Here is an 11413-nt window from a genome sequence, read left to right as displayed (position 1 = left end):
TGTACTGTCCGTGTGTGTTTCTTCCTCCTGCGCTCTCGAACTTCCCTCGTGGAGGGCGGCTCGTAATCTCGCTCGGGGTTTAATTTCCTCTATTTACTAGAGTTGTGCTTACAGTGTGTCCTGCAGCTTCGAGGACATGCACACGGTTTACCCCGAGTGTGGTCAAGTGTGATTCATGACATCGGCTTTGTTGGTTTTGAGCTGAAATACAAGACGCATACGGAGCCATGTGAAAGCATTTGATTTCGTCCGTGTTTGAGTTCATCTCACACTAAACAGTTTTAGGTCTTCAACACCAAATGCATAAAAACATAAAACAAAGACGACCTGAGTAAACACACAATACAGTTTTTATGTATGTATGTATGTATGTATGTATTTATTTAATTGAAGGGGGAAAAAAATAATTATCCAACACTCGTGAAAAACTAATTGCCCCCTTAAACTTAAATTCTGGTTGCGTGACCTTTAGCAGCAGTAACTGTAACCAGCGTTTCCGATGGCTGGAGATCAGACTTTCACGGCACTGTGGTGGAATTTTGGTCCACTCTACTTTGCAGAGCTGCTTTAGTTCTGCCACACTGGAGGGGTTTCGAGCATGAACTGCCCGTTTAACATCCTGCCACAGCATCTCATTTGGGTCAAGTCAGGACTTTGACTACACCACTTTAAAACTTTTCATTTCTTTTAGTTATTCAGAGGTGGATTCACTCCTACGCTTTGGATCGTTGTCTTGCTGCGCTTGAGTTTCGACTTACGGACTGAAGGCTGGACTTTCTCCTTTAGGATCTTCTTGTAGAGAGCAGAATTTGAATTTTTGCGAGCGTGCAAGTTTGGTCTGAATATCACACATCTGAGATATCTTAAAGTCCAATCGATAAAATATACAGGTTTAGGGTACACACATTTCTACACTCACTATAATCCCACGGTCATGTTAGTGATGTCACAGCAGTGTTATAGTAATGTTAGTATAGTAGTAGTAATAATGGTATCTTGACAGTATAGTAACAGTATATAGATGGTATAGTAACAGTATCGCGAGGGTATAGTAATGGTACAGTAATAGTATAGTAGTGGTATAATAACAGTATAGTAACAGTATAGTAATGGGATATTAATGGTAATGTGATGGTCAAGTGATTTGTTGGAAACAAACCCTCAGATCTCAGCTTTTGAGTGAGATAGGACACAATAAAGTACACTCCTGGGTATGTCTTGAACCCACTGACCCACAAGGGGAATTTGGGGAAAATCTGAGAAAGTCGATTTTTTTGCAAAAAACAAACAAACAAAAAAAACACCACCACCACAACCCCTTGGACTTTCCCTGATCTTCTTCATGTTCGTGCAGCGGGTTAATGAGGCTGAACCGTAGCCATGAGCACAAGTTTGGTCTGAACATCACACTCCAAAGCTGAGACACCTTAAATTCCATTCAATAAAATATACAGCTTTAGCGTACACTCATTTCTACACCCACTATAATCCCACTGTCGTGTTCCAGTGGTGTTATAATGACCTTATAGTGATGGTGTAGTCAAATATCAATGTAGTGATGTTGAAATAATGTTATATTCAGGTTATTGCAATATATTAATGTTATTATGGTAATGGAAGTCACAGAATCGTGAATCTAAAAACACACAACCAGACCTTTATATACGTGCATCAGGTGATGAGGTTAAAATATGATGTATACACTCCGTATTTAGTGTTAGTGTGTATACATCATATTCACACGTTTAAGTTCCGAGCTGAACTTTATTATTATCCAGTATCAACCTGATACAGTTCATATTTTTATATTTGGAATCGAATTTAACATATAAAGACCGTGTGGTTTACTTACAGTGAAATATCACATCATAAAGTTTGTTTTCAAAAGATTCAGTACGCTACACGAGTAAAGAGGAGTAATAATCAACCGGTGACGTAAAATGAGAAATGAAACAAAAATGCACATAAATAAATGGGCATGACTATATATATATATATATATATATATATATATATATATATATATATATATATATATATATATATATATATGTATATATATATATATATATATATATATATATATATATATATATATATATATATATAAGGGCATGGGGCATGACTATATACTGTATATATACATATATATACATAAATCAAAGCCTTGTTCCAGTTGACTTTGAATAGAACCGTAACGTGTAGACCTCAGGATGAATGACTGCACACATGCGTGCTGCTTTGCTCATGCATGACCCAATTTACTCATATATAGAATTTTCTGCCTTCAGATTCTGTGGTGTCTTTGTTTGCCACCGACTTCCTCCTCGTTTTCAACAGAGCTGCGTTCTCACCCGCCTTAAACGTCCGCACCACTTCTCCAGAGCAGCTTCGCTCGAACCTGTGACTCGAGAGGAAAGCTAAGAGGAATGAACAGATAGAAGACGAGGGTTAAGTTAGGAAAATACCACGAAGAAATGATAGACGGGTGAGGTGTGGGGGGGTGGTGAGCGGGCAAGAGGCAACGTGTCGTGTGGTAGAAAACAAAACGTAAAAGAAAAAAAAGAAAAAAAAAACGAGAAGATTGAAAGGAAGGAGGAAGTGAGGGAGACAGCATGAGAGAGGCTGCGATGAGGGGCTAAAAATATGTACACTTGTAAAAAGTGTACAAGGTGTGTAAGTGTGTGGGTGTGTGTGTGTGTGTGTGTGTGTGTGTGTGTGTGTGTGTGTGTGATTAGATAGAGAGTGATATTTTTCCTAAATTAGTAAACATGTCTCTGAAGCTTCCGCGTAACTGGGACCTGACCACCCTCCGTGGTGAAACTACCAAAATAGGTGAGTGTGTGTGTGTGTGTGTGTGTGTGTATGTGTGTCAGAGTGTGTGTGTGTGTGTGTGTGTGTGCAGATGAGACCACCCTCACCTTTCAGTTGCCATTTGTCCTACACACTGTGAATTTTGTACATGTGTACCAGTACCTTCTACAGCAGAATGCGTTGGTGTAATGCAACATCATACGTGTACGTGTGTGTGTGTGTGTGTGTGTGTGTGTGTGTGTGTGTTTATTTGATGTAATGGACATCCTTGATTCCTAAAACTTCTGGAAACATAACCTTTGTTCATAACGTACCATGTGACGGCGCTGGTGAATTCTGGACTCTGATTGGTCAGAAGAGAAACTGATGATTAATCTTCTGCAGCTGCAGATCGCAGGATTATATTAATGCGCTCATCCTAATGTCATCTAACAACGTTAAGACGTTTGCAGCGGTTTATACGGTGAAGAAATGTTCTGTGAGGAGACGTGTATTTAGCGTTCGTGGAAGGAGTCTCCAGTGTCAGTGCTTTCTAACAGTCAGCGGTAACGTTAAGTTTTCCGAAAAAGAAAGGAAGGCGTTTCGTTTAATTTCGCATTAAACAGACGTATAAACGGATAAAAAGAAGTATGATGTTCTTTACCAAATCATCGTGTGTAATCGTGGCCAAATAGCTGCGGTGTAAGAGGAATAAAACACTACAGGGACGTGCTGTTAGAGGACAAGAATCAATTTCAGTTACTGGAAACAGGAACTTTGTGTCCGGACGCGTTAGTTTCCTGCAACCTGCTTGTTTCTTAGCGCTAGATTACAAATCTGGACATTAAACAGAGTATTTTGTGCGATTATTTTTACTTGCAGTGTGTGTTTTAAAGAAGTGAATAGTGCATAGTGTTGGCGCACACACACACACACACCCACACACACACACACACACCAGGCCTTTCTGATTTCCTCTGTGTGCGGTTAGAACAGCAGGAAGCTGATGAAAGCTCGATAACAGCAGAACAAACTACTGTTCAGTGTCACTTTAACATAGTTTAACGTTCAGTGTGTTTAGTGTAGGACAGAACTGCTGATTATATTTCACCGCCATCACGCACCTGCACACGGCCACTGACCTGTTAATCACACGACTGCTTCCTGTTATGGTTCATGTCAGACTGGGTGCTTTTAAGCAGCATTGAAATAAAGCAGTTTGCTTTCCAACATTCTTAGTCTATCTAGTAAAAATAATAATGCTAGAGGAGGTGAGTTAGGGTGTTAGGATGCTAGTGGTGGTGAGTTAGGGTGTTAGGATGTTAGTGGTGGTGAGTTAGGGTGTTAGGATGTTAGAGGAGGTGAGTTAGGGTGTTAGGATGTTAGTGGAGGTGAGTTAGGGTGTTAGGATGTTAGAGGAGGTGAGTTAGGGTGTTAGGATGTTAGAGGAGGTGAGTTAGGGTGTTAGGATGTTAGAGGAGGTGAGTTAGGGTGTTAGGATGTTAGAGGTGGTGAGTTAGGGTGTTAGGATGTTAGTGGAGGTGAGTTAGGGTGTTAGGATGTTAGTGGAGGTGAGTTAGGGTGTTGGGATGTTAGTGGTGGTGAGTTAGGGTGTTAGGATGTTAGTGGAGGTGAGTTAGGGTGTTAGGATGTTAGTGGTGGTGAGTTAGGGTGTTAGGATGTTAGAGGAGGTGAGTTAGGGTGTTAGGATGTTAGTGGTGGTGAGTTAGGGTGTTAGGATGTTAGTGGAGGTGAGTTAGGGTGTTAGGATGTTAGAGGAGGTGAGTTAGGGTGTTAGGATGTTAGAGGAGGTGAGTTAGGGTGTTAGGATGTTAGAGGTGGTGAGTTAGGGTGTTAGGATGTTAGAGGAGGTGAGTTAGGGTGTTAGGATGTTAGTGGAGGTGAGTTAGGGTGTTGGGATGTTAGTGGTGGTGAGTTAGGGTGTTAGGATGTTAGTGGAGGTGAGTTAGGGTGTTAGGATGTTAGAGGTGGTGAGTTAGGGTGTTAGGATGTTAGAGGAGGTGAGTTAGGGTGTTAGGATGTTAGAGGAGGTGAGTTAGGGTGTTAGGATGTTAGAGGAGGTGAGTTAGGGTGTTAGGATGTTAGAGGTGGTGAGTTAGGGTGTTAGGATGTTAGAGGAGGTGAGTTAGGGTGTTAGGATGTTAGTGGAGGTGAGTTAGGGTGTTAGGATGTTAGAGGAGGTGAGTTAGGGTGTTAGGATGTTAGAGGAGGTGAGTTAGGGTGTTAGGATGTTAGAGGTGGTGAGTTAGGGTGTTAGGATGTTAGAGGAGGTGAGTTAGGGTGTTAGGATGTTAGAGGAGGTGAGTTAGGGTGTTAGGATGTTAGTGGAGGTGAGTTAGGGTGTTAGGATGCTAGAGGAGGTGAGTTAGGGTGTTAGGATGTTAGAGGTGGTGAGTTAGGGTGTTAGGATGTTAGAGGAGGTGAGTTAGGGTGTTAGGATGTTAGAGGAGGTGAGTTAGGGTGTTAGGATGTTAGAGGAGGTGAGTTAGGGTGTTAGGATGTTAGAGGAGGTGAGTTAGGGTGTTAGGATGCTAGTGGAGGTGAGTTAGGGTGTTGGGATGTTAGTGGAGGTGAGTTAGGGTGTTAGGATGTTAGAGGAGGTGAGTTAGGGTGTTAGGATGTTAGTGGTGGTGAGTTAGGGTGTTAGGATGTTAGTGGAGGTGAGTTAGGGTGTTAGGATGCTAGAGGAGGTGAGTTAGGGTGTTAGGATGTTAGAGGAGGTGAGTTAGGGTGTTAGGATGTTAGTGGAGGTGAGTTAGGGTGTTAGGATGCTAGAGGAGGTGAGTTAGGGTGTTAGGATGTTAGAGGTGGTGAGTTAGGGTGTTAGGATGTTAGAGGAGGTGAGTTAGGGTGTTAGGATGTTAGAGGAGGTGAGTTAGGGTGTTAGGATGCTAGTGGAGGTGAGTTAGGGTGTTGGGATGTTAGTGGAGGTGAGTTAGGGTGTTAGGATGTTAGAGGAGGTGAGTTAGGGTGTTAGGATGTTAGTGGTGGTGAGTTAGGGTGTTAGGATGTTAGTGGAGGTGAGTTAGGGTGTTAGGATGCTAGAGGAGGTGAGTTAGGGTGTTAGGATGTTAGAGGAGGTGAGTTAGGGTGTTAGGATGTTAGTGGAGGTGAGTTAGGGTGTTAGGATGTTAGAGGAGGTGAGTTAGGGTGTTAGGATGTTAGTGGTGGTGAGTTAGGGTGTTAGGATGTTAGTGGAGGTGAGTTAGGGTGTTAGGATGCTAGAGGAGGTGAGTTAGGGTGTTAGGATGTTAGAGGTGGTGAGTTAGGGTGTTAGGATGTTAGAGGTGGTGAGTTAGGGTGTTAGGATGTTAGAGGAGGTGAGTTAGGGTGTTAGGATGTTAGAGGAGGTGAGTTAGGGTGTTAGGATGTTAGAGGAGGTGAGTTAGGGTGTTAGGATGTTAGAGGAGGTGAGTTAGGGTGTTAGGATGCTAGAGGAGGTGAGTTAGGGTGTTGGGATGTTAGTGGAGGTGAGTTAGGGTGTTAGGATGTTAGAGGAGGTGAGTTAGGGTGTTAGGATGTTAGTGGAGGTGAGTTAGGGTGTTAGGATGCTAGAGGAGGTGAGTTAGGGTGTTAGGATGTTAGAGGTGGTGAGTTAGGGTGTTAGGATGTTAGTGGAGGTGAGTTAGGGTGTTAGGATGTTAGAGGAGGTGAGTTAGGGTGTTAGGATGTTAGAGGAGGTGAGTTAGGGTGTTAGGATGTTAGAGGAGGTGAGTTAGGGTGTTAGGATGCTAGTGGAGGTGAGTTAGGGTGTTGGGATGTTAGTGGAGGTGAGTTAGGGTGTTAGGATGTTAGAGGAGGTGAGTTAGGGTGTTAGGATGTTAGTGGTGGTGAGTTAGGGTGTTAGGATGTTAGTGGAGGTGAGTTAGGGTGTTAGGATGCTAGAGGAGGTGAGTTAGGGTGTTAGGATGTTAGAGGAGGTGAGTTAGGGTGTTAGGATGTTAGTGGAGGTGAGTTAGGGTGTTAGGATGCTAGAGGAGGTGAGTTAGGGTGTTAGGATGTTAGAGGTGGTGAGTTAGGGTGTTAGGATGTTAGAGGAGGTGAGTTAGGGTGTTAGGATGTTAGAGGAGGTGAGTTAGGGTGTTAGGATGCTAGTGGAGGTGAGTTAGGGTGTTGGGATGTTAGTGGAGGTGAGTTAGGGTGTTAGGATGTTAGAGGAGGTGAGTTAGGGTGTTAGGATGTTAGTGGTGGTGAGTTAGGGTGTTAGGATGTTAGTGGAGGTGAGTTAGGGTGTTAGGATGCTAGAGGAGGTGAGTTAGGGTGTTAGGATGTTAGAGGAGGTGAGTTAGGGTATTAGGATGTTAGTGGAGGTGAGTTAGGGTGTTAGGATGTTAGAGGAGGTGAGTTAGGGTGTTAGGATGTTAGTGGTGGTGAGTTAGGGTGTTAGGATGTTAGTGGAGGTGAGTTAGGGTGTTAGGATGCTAGAGGAGGTGAGTTAGGGTGTTAGGATGTTAGAGGTGGTGAGTTAGGGTGTTAGGATGTTAGAGGTGGTGAGTTAGGGTGTTAGGATGTTAGAGGAGGTGAGTTAGGGTGTTAGGATGTTAGAGGAGGTGAGTTAGGGTGTTAGGATGTTAGAGGAGGTGAGTTAGGGTGTTAGGATGTTAGAGGAGGTGAGTTAGGGTGTTAGGATGTTAGAGGAGGTGAGTTAGGGTGTTAGGATGTTAGTGGAGGTGAGTTAGGGTGTTAGGATGTTAGTGGTGGTGAGTTAGGGTGTTAGGATGTTAGAGGAGGTGAGTTAGGGTGTTAGGATGTTAGTGGTGGTGAGTTAGGGTGTTAGGATGTTAGAGGAGGTGAGTTAGGGTGTTAGGATGTTAGTGGTGGTGAGTTAGGGTGTTAGGATGTTAGAGGAGGTGAGTTAGGGTGTTAGGATGCTAGTGGTGGTGAGTTAGGGTGTTAGGATGTTAGAGGAGGTGAGTTAGGGTGTTAGTATGTTAGAGGAGGTGAGTTAGGGTGTTAGGATGTTAGAGGAGGTGAGTTAGGGTGTTAGGATGCTAGTGGAGGTGAGTTAGGGTGTTAGGATGCTAGTGGTGGTGAGTTAGGGTGTTAGGATGCTAGAGGAGGTGAGTTAGGGTGTTAGGATGTTAGAGGAGGTGAGTTAGGGTGTTAGGATGCTAGAGGAGGTGAGTTAGGGTGTTAGGATGCTAGTGGAGGTGAGTTAGGGTGTTAGGATGCTAGTGGTGGTGAGTTAGGGTGTTAGGATGCTAGAGGAGGTGAGTTAGGGTGTTAGGATGTTAGAGGAGGTGAGTTAGGGTGTTAGGATGCTAGAGGAGGTGAGTTAGGGTGTTAGGATGCTAGTGGAGGTGAGTTAGGGTGTTAGGATGTTAGAGGAGGTGAGTTAGGGTGTTAGGATGTTAGAGGAGGTGAGTTAGGATGTTAGGATGTTAGAAGTGGTGAGTTAGGGTGTTAGAATGTTAGTGGAGGTGAGTTAGGGTGTTAGGATGTTAGAGGAGGTGAGTTAGGGTGTTAGGATGTTAGAGGAGGTGAGTTAGGGTGTTAGGATGTTAGAGGAGGTGAGTTAGGGTGTTAGGATGTTAGCAGTGGTGAGTTAGGGTGTTCAGGTGGTAATGGTGGTGAGTTAGGGTGTTAGGATGTTAGAGGAGGTGAGTTAGGGTGTTAGGATGTTAGAGGAGGTGAGTTAGGGTGTTAGGATGTTAGAGGAGGTGAGTTAGGGTGTTAGGATGTTAGTGGTGGTGAGTTAGGGTGTTCAGGTGGTAATGGTGGTGAGTTAGGGTGTTAGGATGTTAGTGGTGGTGAGTTAGGGTGTTCAGGTGGTAATGGTGGTGAGTTAGGGTGTTCGGGAGCTAGCAGGGATGAGTTATGGTTGTTCACTTTGTACTTTGGGATTGTGTGATTCTCTCTCTCTCTCTATCATTTTTTGGAATTTGTTTGGGTTGTGTCCTCACTAAGTGTGAAGGACGGGTGTGGTGGTCTATCAGACTGTAATGTGAGAAGTTTCCACTGCTGATACTGTTGTTAGGTGTGGAGCTTTTGAGCACCGTGACCTCTGTCGTGCACGATGCAGCAATTTCCTGTTTATCCACGATCTCTGTCTGCATCTGGCCTTTTCTCTAAACTCATAGGGTGTGTGTGTGTGTGTGTGTGGGTGTGTGTGAATGTGCATGTGCTTCATGGCTGGGTGGTATTCTCTTTGTTGGCTCACCCAAGTGCCGCTTTCACTTTCATTTTATTTACTCTTTGATTTATTCAGATTTATAATCTACTTCCAGTGATGGTGATTCATTTTAACTATTTTTTATTTTGTTATTTTATAATGAAGCCGTTTATCTCACAGCCGTGTGATCCCTACAGTTTCCAAGCGTACATGAGTAAGGATATGTTTTATGACACGTCATGAGAACTGTCACAATAGTCGATGTTGAAAATCGCTCTAGTCAGCATTCACAAAGTTTCATGAAAGGTTGTCATAGTAACTACTGATGATGTCTTTGGATTTAATAACTATTTATGATTATAGCAATTAGCAGCAGTGGTAACATGACATGGCTATGTCTTCGCATGTAACAGTATCAAGTTATTATTATTATTCCCATTAGTTGCTAAGACAGCTGCCGGTTATGACAGCTTATGTCAAGTGCTAATACTTAGCATGTGTTTCATAGCACATGTCATCATGACAAAATAAAAGTTAGCAAAAATTATCATGTGACATATGTGCTCATCACAATTAGCAATAATAACACATGATTGGTTCTGGACGTAAACTATTATGATGAACTCGTGAGAGCGGATGACACCCACCGTGACGTCTTTGACAAGACAAGTCAGTCTTGTAAGTTCACATCCGTAATATCACATCCATAATGTCACATCTGTACTATCACATCTGTAATGTCACAGCCGTAATATCACATCCGTAATATCACATCTGTACTATCACATCTGTAATGTCACATCCGTAATGTCACATCCGTAATGTCACATCTGTACTATCACATCTGTAATGTCACATCTGTAATGTCACATCCGTAATGTCACATCTGTACTATCACATCTGTAATGTCACATCTGTAATGTCACATCCGTAATGTCACATCTGTACTATCACATCCATACTGTCACATCTGTACTATCACATCTGTAATGTCACATCCGTAATATCACATCCGTAATGTCACATCTGTACTATCACATCCATAATGTCACATCCGTAATGTCACATCTGTACTATCACATCTGTAATGTCACATATGTACTGTCACATCCGTAATGTCACATCTGTACTATCACATCTGTAATGTCACATCTGTACTATCACAGCCATAATGTCACATCTGTACTATCACATCTGTAATGTCACATCCGTAATGTCACATCTGTACTATCACATCTGTAATGTCACATCCGTAATGTCACATCTGTACTATCACATCTGTAATGTCACATCTGTACTATCACATCCGTAATGTCACATCTGTAATATCACATCCGTAATGTCACATCCGTACTATCACATCCGTAATGTCACATCCGCAATGTCACATCTGTACTATCACATCTGTAATGTCACATCCGTAATGTCACATCTGTACTATCACATTCGTAATGTCACATCCGCAATGTCACATCTGTACTATCACATCTGTAATGTCACATCCGTAATGTCACATCTGTACTATCACATTCGTAATGTCACATCCGCAATGTCACATCTGTACTATCACATCTGTAATGTCACATCTGTAATGTCACATCTGTACTATCACATTCGTAATGTCACATCCGCAATGTCACATCTGTACTATCACATCCGCAGTGTCACATCTGTACTATCACATCTGTAATGTCACATCTGTACTATCACATCCGCAATGTCACATCCGCAATGTCACATCTGCACTATCACATCCGTAATGTCACATGTGTAATATCACATCCGTAATGTCACATCCGTACTGTCACATCCGCAATGTCACATCTGTACTATCACATCTGTAATGTCACATCTGTACTATCACATCTGTAATGTCACATCTGTACTATCACATCTGTAATGTCACATATGTACTGTCACATCCGTAATGTCACATCTGTACTATCACATCTGTACTATCACAGCCGTAATGTCACATCCGTACTATCACATCCGTAATGTCACATCCGTAATGTCACATCCGTACTATCACATCCATAATGAAACATCTGTACTATCACATCCGTAATGTCACATCCGTACTATCACATCCGTAATGAAACATCTGTACTATCACATCCGTAATGTCACATCCGTAATGTCACATCCGTACTATCACATCCGCAATGTCACATCTGTACTATCACATCCGTAATGTCACATCTGTACTATCACATCTGTACTATCACATCTGTACTATCACATTCGCAATGTCACATCTGTACTATCACATTCGTACTATCACATCCGTAATGTCACATCTGTACTGTCACATCTGTACTATCACATCCGCAATGTCACATCTGTACTATCACATCTGTAATGTCACATCCGTAATGTCACATCTGTACTATCACATCTGTACTATCACATCCGTAATGTCACATCTGTAATGTCACTTCTGTACTATCACATCCGCAATGTCACATCCGTAATGTCACATCCGTA

At 42.6% G+C, this 11413-nt stretch overlaps 1 long non-coding RNA gene across 19 annotated transcripts; it reads left to right on the top strand.

The window, feature by feature from the left end:
- Nucleotides 1-3916: 3916 nt before the first annotated feature.
- Nucleotides 3917-9236, top strand: LOC128625695 (uncharacterized). 19 transcript variants are annotated; one of them, XR_008389000.1, is made up of 7 exons: nucleotides 4368-4694; nucleotides 4755-5234; nucleotides 5475-6404; nucleotides 6795-6854; nucleotides 7035-7094; nucleotides 7215-7484; nucleotides 7905-9236. It is a non-coding gene; the product is annotated as an uncharacterized LOC128625695 (long non-coding RNA). The 19 variants fall into 19 exon arrangements; XR_008388986.1 differs by lacking the exons at nucleotides 7035-7094; nucleotides 7215-7484 and adding an exon at nucleotides 3917-4304 and having other exon boundaries at nucleotides 4605-4694; nucleotides 6795-6914; nucleotides 7665-9236; XR_008388984.1 differs by lacking the exons at nucleotides 7035-7094; nucleotides 7215-7484 and having other exon boundaries at nucleotides 4755-4784; nucleotides 4875-5234; nucleotides 6795-6914; nucleotides 7665-9236.
- The last annotated feature ends 2177 nt before the right edge of the window (nucleotides 9237-11413 follow it).

Source organism: Ictalurus furcatus, chromosome 22 (genome assembly GCF_023375685.1).
Source record: "Ictalurus furcatus strain D&B chromosome 22, Billie_1.0, whole genome shotgun sequence".
Lineage (NCBI taxonomy): Eukaryota > Metazoa > Chordata > Actinopteri > Siluriformes > Ictaluridae > Ictalurus > Ictalurus furcatus.
This window is presented reverse-complemented; position numbering and strand designations above follow the sequence as displayed.